This window comes from Mytilus galloprovincialis, chromosome 1 (assembly GCF_965363235.1).
Source record: "Mytilus galloprovincialis chromosome 1, xbMytGall1.hap1.1, whole genome shotgun sequence".
Classification (NCBI taxonomy): domain Eukaryota; kingdom Metazoa; phylum Mollusca; class Bivalvia; order Mytilida; family Mytilidae; genus Mytilus; species Mytilus galloprovincialis.
The window spans coordinates 68,242,932-68,256,594 of NC_134838.1; positions in this window are offsets into that span (position 1 = coordinate 68,242,932).

The following is a 13,663-nucleotide window of genomic DNA, read 5'->3' on the forward strand; positions in this document are numbered from 1 at the left end:
GGTAGACTTTACATAGATAAATTAAGTCGTATAAGAAAAGCAAAATGAGTATGTTAAATTTGATGTATGCCTTTTTGTGCTTCTTCGTTACATTTGTTGTTTTTATAGTGATATTAGGATGATAACACAATATTGACTGCTGTACCCCTATTTTTGACATTTTTACTCTTTGAGTATGTTTGTTTTGTTCATGCATCGTTGACAATGTAATGGAATTTGATGCGACTGTCATACAAGTGAGAGGTTTAGCTAGCTATAAAACCAGGTTCAGTCCACCATTTTCTACATAAGAAAATGCCTGTACCAAGTCAGGAATATGACAGTTGATATCCATTCGTTTGATATGTTTGGACTTTTATTTTGCCTTTTGAATTTGGATTTTCCTTTTTGAATTTTCCTCGGAGTTCAGTATTTTTGTGTTTTTACTTTATACCGTTCAATTTGGAGAGATGAATTTAAACTATTGTATCCAGTATTGAAATGAGAAATAAAAGACTTCAAGAACTAAACGAAATACTATTAGAAAGACAGTATCCAAAAACTTTAATTAATAGTGGAATAGAACGTGCAAAGGCTATAGATATTCAAGAACTAAGAAAACCGAAAAACACGGTAATTAATACGAATCAAGTTTTACCATACGTCTCATCGTACATCCCGAGAAATACAGAAGCGTATAACATTATTTATCAAAATGTACCAACACTGATGAAAGATCAAAGAATGAAAAGAGCCCTTGCCATACAGAAAATTATGAAGAGTAAAAGACAGTCGAAATCTTTAAAGAAATTACTCACCAGTGCAAAATTAAACAAAGATGATACAATTCCTTCTGTCAAAAACTGCGGACGTTCAAATTGTGATATTTGTCAAAATGTTATGGAAGGAGAGTCATATGAATTTAAATCGGGAGAGATTTTCACTATTAAGAACTCTTTTACATGCGCATCGGGCAATTTAATCTATGTAATTAAATGTAATGGGTGCCAAAAAGATTATATTGGACAAACAGGAAACTAGGATGATTAACGTTAGTGAACACCTGGATTTATGCGCAAACAATAAATTACCCAAATACAATGTTTTTCCATTCTACCAGTGTGACGACCAATTCACCGAAGAAATGAGAATAAATAAAGAAAATATGTTTATACAAAAGTACAAACCAAGCCTGAACAGATAAGACGCTACTTTTGTAAGGATTACGTTCCTTTAATGTATTGTTACGGACTTATTATCGTGACGTTACGTTACCGTTAGTTACAGTAGCTACTTTACTCTGTCAATTTCAAATATTTAGATCGTTCAGTGCTGTTTATTTGGTAATTTTACAGACGTTATCATGCTTATACATGTTATACAATCATAATTGTCGTTCCCGATAAAGTTTTAGAATTGTGCTAGTTCAAATCGCACATTATTATTTGTATTTAAATATAAAAAGAAGATGTGGTATGATTGCCAATGAGACAACTATCCACAAAAGACCAAAATGACACAAACATTAACAACTATAGGTAGCCGTACGGCCTTCAACAATGAGCAAAGCCCATACCGCATAGTCAGCTATAAAAGGCCCCGATAAGACAATGTAAAACAATTCAAACGAGAAAACGAACGGCCTTATTTATGTAAAAAAAAGAAGAACGAAAAACAAATATGTAACACATAAACAAACGACAACCACTGAATTACAGGCTCCTTACTTGGGACAGGCACATACATAAATAATGTGGCGGGGTTAAACATGTTAGCGGGATCCCAACCCTCCCCTTAAAGCATATATATTTGAGTTCTCTGTTGTAATAAGCCATATAACCTATGTCATGTTTAACAATTTTTTAGAATGGTGCAAGCGTCTTAACTGATGTTCGGTTTGACTTTTTTATTGTATAAATTTACAACATTCAGTAAAAGTTTAATCTAAGAAGACTTAAAGATAATATATATATAGATAAGGTAAATTGTGTCACAGACGACTGCGCATGATTTGCATTAGTCGTTACAGTAATCTAGTTCTAATCACGTACATGCCTAACTACGAATACGACCTTTAGCTGGTTTGATCACGACGGGTGCTTCGAGTACAGAAGAAATTGACATTCTGTAGACGAACCGGCGTCCGAAGTACAAAATTTTAATCCTGTTATCTTTAATGAGTTTATTTACTGAAACCGACATTATCAAGATGTTTCTTTTCTTGCCTTCAACATATCTACTAGATAATTTTGTGTGGTGCAAAGGTGTAATGTATATGGTGTAATGGCACAGGGTGTTTGGTGTAATATTATGGTGCATGGTGAATGGTGTAATGGTGTATGGTGTTAGTGGAAAGTTTACACCATTCAAGGACTGTAATATGTTGTTGAATTTTACGGTTTTTTCGAAGATCTTTCGAGAGCTCTCAGTAATATATATCTTTTGTGATTTTACTTAAACTGTTCTTTTACAGTTGATTGGTTTTGGACAGGTGCTTCTGATCAGGCTAACGAAGATATCATACCTTCTTTTGAACAAGGTTCTGGACTTCCGTTTACTCTATCGGCCAGTGAGTTATTTTTTAATTCTACTACATGAATAAAATCAGAGATTCCGAATCAGAAATCAAAATATATAGTTCCCTGGTGATGTGTGATGATGAGGACATGTGGTAGATATATGACTGAAACAATCGCCATACAGCGCTCGCTTCCGTTCCGTATACACAGCACAATACATTACTATTTCATATTCGGTAGCGATAAACAGTTAGGAAAAAATATTAAAATCTGCCCTCATAAATATTACCATCCCCTTTTCATTGCTTTTTTGCTATACTAAGCTTACTGTTTGTGTCATATATGTGCATATGTATGGAATTAAAATTTTCCATAGATTTTATATCCAGTATATGAAATGGTAAAATATAATTTCTTTCGGGTGTATCCATGGCAACAATCTGCACTTATTTGCTATAAAATATTGCAAAAAGGGGGGAAAAGATGTCACATATTTCCGCAAAATTTGGCTAAAAGTAGAATTTCAATCGCTTGAAGTAATACCTTTTCTGAAACTGTGTACATATATCATTCAGTAGATCCAATGAAAATCATATGTCTTTCATCTCATTTTTTTGTAAAATTGCGTCAAAAACTTCGTGTAGAAAAAAGTGTTTGTAAACATTACATAAATTTCTGGACCAATGGCCGGTCAAGATATGAAAATACGGATTGTCAAACAGACAATAGCCAATAAAACATGTTAAAACCATCTTGATGCTCTTATAAACCATCTTTGAAGGCTAAATTAGTACTCAGCTGTCTAAAAATAAATTTTATTACACAATAACTTTCCTATTTGAAAAATCCACAGGGGTCAAACAGCGAAACTAAACTCCTAACTGTGTATTGCTACCTTCAGTGTGATTATACGAAGTAAGTATGGAACGGATGTGAGCTTTGCGCCGGAGATTGGAATGAAAAGTACTTAGTTAACTTTTCAAAATGAAGTTTTATGGACAGAGGCATGTAATTCTTACGAAAAAAATCGAGCAAAATTGCATCCCTTTGAATTCAAAGTGGCATCTCATTTATTAATTTGGAAGTTATGAGTTATCAATGCTCTTCAACTTTGTACTTTATTTGTCCTTTTTAACATGTTTGATTCGGGCATTACTGGTTATTCTTTTGTAGACGAAACGTGGGTCTGGCGCACATAGTTTTAGTCCTGATAGCTATAATGAGTAAACAAGTTTAAATTGAAAACAACGTTCAAACCTATGATTGCGTTGGATATACGTGTGCGTGTAACAAATTTCGTTGTAGAGGGGTCTAATAACAGCACAAACAACATTTTCCAAAAGACTGCCATTGACAATTAAATTGATCACAAAGTGTAACCAAATGGAGCTATATATTAATTTAATACCAAGTAGAAAACAATCAACTTGCGGCAAAGATTGTGATGATGGTAAACACAACATGAGGTGCTAAATTTTTTACACCATATCCGGATTTAGACATGTTTGCGATTTACCATCTTTTCGCAAGTTTATTAGTTTCTGTTTGGTATTAAAATTAATAATTAAGATCCATGCAACGTCTGGTGATCAATTCATTTGGCAATCGCCAATGGCAGTCAGCAGGGGTTAAGAACATCAGTTGTTCAACCTGTTAGTCAAATGCGTTTTGTTAAAATATACTTTTCACTTTTTGGTCTTTTGGGAAATGTTGTTAGTGCTGTATTTAGACCCCTCTAACAAAAAATTATTTTACATGCACACGTATAAAAATTGATTATATACAAGTCTAAATTGAAAACAAAGTTCAAACCTATGACTGCATTGGATAAAAACCGCAATTTTTATACGTGTGCATGTAAAACAAATTTCGTTGTAGAAGGGTCTAAATACAGCACAAACAAAATTTTCTAAAAGACCAAAAAAGTGAAAAAGTATATTCAAACAAAACGCTTAAAAATTGCGGGTTTTATCCAACGCAATCATAGGTTTGAACGTAGTTTTCAATTAAGACTCGTATATATATATATTTACAGATCAAACATTGTTGGGTTGATGTTTAGACGAGTTATATATATATATATATTCCCTCCGGTTTATATGATCCGTTCATCCTATATTGACTCTTAAAATTCAAGAGTCTATCTAAAAATGAGGGTACTTTTTCTAAAAAATGAGGGTACTAATTATATGGACTTCCAAATACTGTGTTCATCCCTAACATCACTAAAGACACATTTTTTGTCGAAATCCGGATCTGGTGTACTAAAAAGATATTGACATTGATGTTTGTGGTATAACATCGTGTCCACAAGTTAATTTTTTTCTATTTAGTATTAAAGTTATATTAAGATCCATTTTGTTACATCTTGTGATAAATTTTATTTGGCAATCGCCAATGGCAGTCAGCAGGGTTAAAGAACATCTGTTGTTCGACCTGTTAGTCAAATGCGTTTTGTTTAAATATACTTTTTCACTTTTTTGGTCTTTTGGAAAATGTTGTTTGTGCTGTTTTTAGACCCTTTTACAACGAAATTTGTTTTACATGCACACGTATAAAAATTGCGGTTTTTATCCAACGCAATCATAGGTTTGAACGTAGTTTTCAATTTAGACTCGTTTATATATATATATATACAACTCGTCTAAACATCAACCCAACAATGTTAGATCTGTAAATTTGCTTTCGCGAATTTTTGGTTCTTCCCTCGCCGGGATTCGAACCCATGCTACTGTGATATCATGACACCAAATCGCCTGCACTGCAGCCGTCCCGCTAGACCACACGACCACCTGGGCTCTCAAAAAAAGAGCTTTCGCTGGCCGTGTGTTACCTTTCCACGTCAGTTTTAATCTAGCGGCGTACTACAGTACATGATATATAAGGCATGAAGATGTTATTGTTACAGATCAGCTAAATTATCTATAGTAAAGGATCCTACAAATTAATGTAAGATACAGTCACAGAAAATAATTATATTTATAAGTACGTCTGAGTCAGTGACAACTCTACAACAGATGTATCCATCGGATCGCCATCAATGATGGTGATACATGGATGTGTACATAATGTATATACAACTCGTCTAAACATCAACACAACAATGTTAGATCTGTAAATTTGCTTTCGCAAATTTTTGGTTCTTCCCTCGCCGGGATTCGAACCCATGCTACTGTGATATCGTGACACCATCAAAAGAAAAAAGGATAGTTTTTATGATATGTATACCTGCTGAGATAGAAAAAGATACGATTTGAATAGATGATTAATATTGTTTTACATATTTGATTTTTGTGTACTATATACTATACTACCTATAAAATAAATATCCTACTCACATCACCTTTGAATCTTTTTTTGCAAACAAAACAAATTTAGCACAACAAGTGGTTAGATATATCAGCATATTGTTCTTGTTTCGTTCTCTTCAGCAGAAGACAAGGTAATGAATTTTGTTTTTGTAGGAAATGATGGTCCAAGATATGACTGTGTTAGATATGAACAAAATGGATTTATTTTTAGAAGTTGTGAAATTGGCGGGAAATGTGTTTGTGAAAGGGTATGTGTAGTTTAACCTTCAAAAAGTCATTTAAAAAAAACTCAGAATAGATTTAAAACATCTGATTTTCTTTGAAAAATGCCTGACAAAAAATAAGAATATGATAATCATTGTGTATTTGTTCTGTTCATTGATAAAGTTGTATGTTTGGTTTTGTCATTTTTGAATTGAGAATTTTTGTTATTATTTTTTTTTTATTGCATGAAACAAAGGGGAATTACAGTTGGACATAGAAAGCTTAAGTAGTCACGCCTTTTTTGGCACAACATACAAAAAATAATTTTACAGATCTGACATATAACAATAGAACAGTTTATTGCCGGTTGAATGTTTTAAAGAATATTTAATTTCTAATGATTTCACATTTCAGAATTTTTCCTGCGAAACAACAGCACCATAGAGTCAACGCATATATATCTCCACCAATGAGTTACATGTCCGTATAAGAGATAATTTATTACTAGATTAAAAAAAAATGACTGTTCTTTTTTTTTTATAGTATCATATATCAATACAAAGCACCCTATGGTGGTTGATAAAGCGACAATTACTAAAAGAACAAACCGCTAAAGTAATCATGAAACATATAGACTTATATATAAAAAAGAAGATCTGGTACGATTGTCAATGAGAGAACTCTCCACAAGAGACCACAATGAAACAGAAATTAACAACTATAGGTCACTGTACGTCCTTCAACAATGAGCAAAGCCCATAACGCATATTTAGTTTTAAAAATTTTGTCATCTAAAAGTGTTTCTACAATAAGCATTATTTGATTCAGCCCAAATTGTCTGTTGCTAGGTTCATCATCGGTCATTCTTTGAAAAATTGAGGACTGTGAATAACATATTAGAAGCAAAAACCAACAAGTACAATGTGTAACATAAAATTAACATATACCATCGAACCATCTTAGGTCCCAAAAAAAGATAACTGATTATTCATAATAAAATAAATGCAACAGTAGGCTGTTATTTAATCATTAATCGATTGAGAGAAACTAAATCCTGATTACAAACTAGAACCGAGGGGAACACAACAAATATAAGAGAAAAACAACGAAACTAAAGAAACACTAGAGTGTCACAAAAACAAACGCCAACATTCATAAAAATGGACTACTTGGTAGCAATTGCTTTATTCCTTACTTGGTACAGGACATTTTAAGAACAAAATGGTTAGTTCAACCTTATGTCTGTATGTCTGTCCGTCCGTCCGTCCATTCGTCTATTTATTTGAAATATATCTTCAATCATTTAGTCCTCTTAGAGTACTGACTGAATTTAAGCCAATCGAATGATATGTCTTGTGAGGGTTATGTAATTTAGCACCATACGTTTTGTTTTTCTTTTTTTTTAATGAGAGAAACTTTCGACCAAAAAGGAGAAAATCATTAAAATTGGAGAGTTGTATGCGATAATATTTTAGTTGTGCATCATAATCTATTTTTCTAAAAGTTAGGAACCCACAGGGAGATTTATTAATAGTTGTGTCCATTACCAATCCAAGGAAAACATATTAATACCTTTGTCAATAAGTGAATTATATATCGCTTCCTGTACAGACTTTTAAAAAAAGATATATTGCGTATACTATACATTTATTTTGTAGTTATTTTTATCGTAGCCTGATTTGACGTAAAAATACAACTAAATTCGATATGTTACCACAGCAAGAACTTATCAAATTGTAATTACATAGTAATTATATTATACAAGGCTAGGGTACCTGATGAGGATTTACGGCCTTGGTCAGAAATGACCAAAATGAAATCCGAAACACCAGGTGTAGCTTAATCATTTTTACATCATTGAAAATCGAAGACTTCTACTTCATTACCACACATCATTATAAACTTATCACAGACACACACATTTCTAACAGTAATTATATTACATAAGAGAGGTACAATTAGGCTACGATAAAAATAACTACAAAATAAATGTATAGTATACGCAATATAACTTTAAAAGTATGTCCAGGAAGCGATATATAGTTCACTTATTGACAAAGGTATTAATATGATTTGCTTGGATTGGTAATGGATACAACTATTAATAAATTCACGGTTCCAAATAAACGACATTTAATTAAAATAGGATAACACCTGCTTCACCACAATCGTTCCAAACTATTAAACTTACATTGCGTACTAAAATCTTTCGACGAAACTGGCTTTTTATTTATCTATTTTGTAGATGTATGATTAGAGTGTAAGATAAACAAATGGCATTATCATTTTTTTCCACTTTTGGCTCTAAAAAGTTTGTAAATTTCATCCTTTTATCAGTTTCGTAAAACTGCGGATTTTTTATCAGATTTGGCAAATATAGGGTAAAACATAACCTTAGATAAATATAATTTGACAGTTGAATTGCCATTATAAAATATTGTAATTCAACATATTATAATAAATACTGTAATGTTCGCTATGTGTGATAAATATGTTCGTTAGCAATTAGGGAAATCTGTCATCTGAACGAAACGGGTTACTGGGTGGATTTATAATAGAATATATAATGACATGTTGTTTGGAGTATTTATATGCTTACTTTATATCGTATCAATCATTAGGAAATGGTCGTTGTTGTTTGTAATATCATATTTGGTTTAGAACAGCAGATATTGAGGTCTTCATGATCAATTTTGGTTTCTCATGTTCTGTAAAGGAAGTCAAGCACTCGCTTCTAATACTACTTCTCCTTGATGTAGTTACTAGGTAACCCGATAGCTTTAGGCTTATCGGTAAGAAAGTTCGGTTTCGAGCCATATACACTTCAAACCAAGAATCTGACAAACTATATAGCTTTACAAATAAAATGTATTATTAGTTTGATTCAATGTTACATAAATACCAGTCTAGAAAGATACAATAACATAAATAGTAATGGTCACGTGGTTATTAGAGTAAGGAGAATATTGTTGGAACCAATCGTAAGGCGTAAATTCTCCTATACTGCTGGCGCTGACATATAAAAGCTCAGAAGCGGCTAAGTTCGAATTTGGTTAAGCTAGTAATAAAAAAAGAAGCTGCTTCCCCTCAGTATACCTGTGCTGTAATTAACAGTATCAACAGAAAAAGGTATGTTTGACTATGGTCAATAGCTGAGTAAATTTATGAACATGAGAAAAAGGAGAAAAATTAATGTTTATTTTGCTGTGAGCTTGTGGCTCTACAAGTTACAAAATATTGGGCCATGTATGTTAATAAAGTTGCAGAGATCTTGCAAATGATATGAAGGTTTAGGGGAATAAACCTTAAATTTTTATCCGTAATTTTTAGCGTGTAACTTGGGGATATGGAATTATCCTAGTGCTAGTTTTACAAAAGTAAATTTTAGCTGGGAAAGTAAGTCGCCTGTGCTATGTTTAAGCTCTTTACTAGAATGATATTTTTATTTACATAAAAAAGGGGGGGTCAGACTTTGAAGAATCTACTTTTTGTCATGTTCAGCGTAAATAGTTGTAAATATCTTTAGTTATTGTTGAAATTTGTAATATACAACATATAAATAATTACTGCTAATGGCTCTGTAAATTGGAGAAATATCTCTAAAATCAATTAAAGAGGAGCGCTCTTGCTATATAAAGGTTCATTTGTGTTAATATGTCGTTTGGTCGAGTTTAGCCATATCAATTGATTTTTTATAGTGTGTCCTTCTATGTTGTGATGTTACACTACTATTTTTAGATAAAGGTGAAAGTTTGGTACCATTAAAACGTTCAAACCCGCTGCAATTGTGTGCACCTGTCGTTAGTCAGGAATATGTAGTTCAGTAGTTGTCGTTTGTTGATGTGGTTCATACGTGTTTCTCGTTTCTCGTTTTTTATTTAGACTTAACCGTTGGTTTTCCCATTGAATAGTTTCACACTTTAGTAATTTTTAGGGCCGTCTATAAATTGCTGTTCGGTGTGAGTCAAGGCTCCGTGTTGAAGACTGTACTTTGACCTTCAACGGTTTATTTTTATAAATTGAGACTTGGAAGGAATGTTTGTCTCATTGGCACTCTTTTCACATCTTCTTATATCTAACACAAATGCAAAAAAAAAAAAAAGACGGAATGACAAAACAACGGTCTATTAAACACAACTGCAAAGCTAAAAACTGATCAACACGAACCCAACATTAAACAAAACTACCTAAAACAAAACGAAGGAATAATTTCAAATCTCCTACCTTCATTAATGATGAAACTTTTAGGATTGCAATTGCTTGATATATACGTCAAAAACAAAGATTTTGTAATATTGTTTCTACACACGAAGAAGAAGTAAAATTACTACTTTTTGATTAAGTTGGCTTTGTAACTGAGTATTAAAATACATTCGTAAATCTAACATATTCGAAATGTTACATGTAGTATAACATATTGTCAATCTGACACCATGAAAGCGGACCTGAATGAGAACACTGCATTTCGGTAATCTTTCTATCAAATATTGCATCCAATCATATGTCTTTAAGTACTGCTTTCACACTAAACAATGTGTACATAAGGGTCAAAATTGTTGCATGGTATAGTTGAAAATGTATAAAAGTGACAAACTCATCTGATGTCATAATTCAAACAAATGAGGTTTACATCGTCCTTACATTGAGATAGTCATGGGTAATACGGAATTAAACAGGATAAATTTGAAAGATGATTTGTTCACCATACATTTCTACATGTCCTCTGCCGATTGGGGTTTCCCTCCTAAATATATGAACCTACGCACTGGAGATTTATAGGGAAAGGGCCTGATAAATCCATATAAAATAATTATGTTTCTAGAGAAAATGATATTTAAAACTAACAACTAAAGCAAAAATGATAAAAAAATAACTTTAACAGGTGAAAATATGAAATATTTGAATTTTTGAAAAACCGCACTTTTTTAACACAATTATATGATATGGCAAAAGTATTGGCCAACGGTTAATTTTTTATATTATATCTTAGTTTGCGAACTGTCCTAGATGTGATAAAATTTAATGCATAAACATATCCTCGCTTCACAGTACCCATTATTGAACAATGTCAAATTTGGACTTTCAATAACACTGGATTTTCACGGAAATGATATATATGGTGTGGAAAACACACATTTCATGAGTGTACTTCTGTTGAATCAATATCATAGATTATTATCCCCTTTATAATGATATATATATTTTTTTGTATGTTTTAAACTCTATGTTCATTATAAACATATGCAGACAACCATATGGAGGCATGGACATTTAGTAAATTGATATTATTGACTCGATGTCCATTTGTTTTCTCTAAAAATAGAACCAACACTTCAGAAAAAAATGGACTTCTTTATATCCTCTTGGTGTGCAGATTCTTGAAACATATCAAATATAAAATTTCTTTGATACTGTTTCTGGACCATATTTTATATTTTGCTTGGTTTAGACTGAGACAGCTTATTTATCACAGTTCTCTTAAATTGATCTCCGTCACTTTCCCTGGGTATTATTTGTTTATATCAAGAATAACTATTTGCACTAATGCTTAAATATAATTAAAAGATTGATAACAAATTATGTAAACCACATACCTATCAACGTTAGGGCAACATATTAAATTAATGGAGAAAGGAAAGATCACGGTTTCTGAAAACAAGACTTTATATCTATATCATGTATATCTGGCAATCATATTTGTACCAATGATGAAATATGTTAGACGAATGATCACAACTTGTGTAAACCATATTTTCTATCAATGTAGGGACAATTATAATGATTTATGAAAATATAAATGAATTATGAAATTTCCAAAGCTCACGACTTCAGAATTTTATGGTCTATTCCAAATAAAAATATATCATTGCACTTTACATATACATTTGTTCTATTTACTGGCACTCTTTAAAAGAGACATGTACAATATTTCTGATAACATCACAATGATTATGTTGATGAAGAAGTAATTAAGAATGAATGCATAATATGTACGAGATGTTAAAATTGCGCCATCAATAGTACAAAATATGCGTAATCAATTTGTTGCATAACTTGTTAGTATTATTGACAATATTTTTATTTTACACAATAATAATTTACTAACGTCTCACCATCAATATTACAGAATACACATTTCACATTGTAAAACTAAACTTTAAAAAAATATAATTAAAAGAATGATAACAAATTCTGTAAACCACATACCTATCAACGTTAGGGCAACATATTAAATTAATGGAGAAAGGAAAGATCACGGTTTCTGAAAACAAGACTTTATATCTATTTCATGTATATCTGGCAATCATATTTGTACCAATGATGAAATATGTAAGACGAATGATCACAACTTGTGTAAACCATATTTTCTATCAATGTAGGGACAATTATAATGATTAATGAAAATATTAATGAATTATGAAATTTCCAAAGCTCACGACTTCAGAATTGTATGGTCTATTCCAAATACAAATATATCATTGCACTTTACATATACATTTATTCTATTTACTGGCACTCTTTAAAAGAGACATGTACAATATTTCTGATAACATCACAATGATTATGTTGATGAAGAAGTAATTAAGAATGTATGCATAATATGTACGAGATGTTAAAATTGCGACATCAAAAAGAACAAAATATGCGTAATCAATTTGTTGCATAACTTGTTAGTATTATTGACAATATTTTTATTTTACACAATAATAATTTACTAACGTCTCACCATCAATATTACAGAATACACATTTCACATTGTAAAACTAAACTTCAAAAAAGATATTAATGTCATTCTAAAAAGAGTAATAAGAGACAGATTAAAAAATAAGTTATATTTACACATTCTCAAAAAGCAAAACAAAAGTAAAATCATAGATTATATTTACATCTAGTATCGGTATAAAATACGTCTTCTCCGGTCCAAAATAAGTTTGCAGGTTTTGGCACTTTTTTAATCACATTACTGGTGTTAATTTTGTCATTCGCTAAAATAAATGAAAATTTCAAGGAATTCGGTCAAAGACTAAAATATTCGTTTTCAAAGTTTAAAATCTTATACAGGTCGTTTCTAAGATCGCCGTACTACGGATAAACATATCAATACATGCTCCTTCGTTTCAATTTGATCGTCACAAACAAAACAAGTTTGTTGATCTATTGGGAGACTCTCATAGCTTCCTGTCTCCAACCGGGCAAACCGCAGCGTACTTGTATTTATTATTGTACATATTGTATTGATGATGAAACATGTTAACAGAATTATCATTACTTCTTCAATCCTTATCTTAATGAATGTAAGTTTAAAGAAATACTACTGTATTATATATCTTAATAAAGACAACAGTAATCTTACACTGTTCAAAAGTCATACATAAATTGAATGAGAGAAAAAAATCACGGTTACAAACCAAAATCGAAGGAAACACAACACATATAAAAGGAAAACAACGATACAACAGAAACACTGAGGCGCAACAAAAAACGTAAGAAATTCATATTTGTTTACAATGGACTCCATTAAAATTATTTACCATTGCATTGATGTATGGGCAATCATAACTAAGATTAACCTAGTCTAACATTATTTAACAAGTTTGTTAAGTGGTATAGGTAATGTAGTTACTGCCTTCAAACACTGAAGTTAACGTT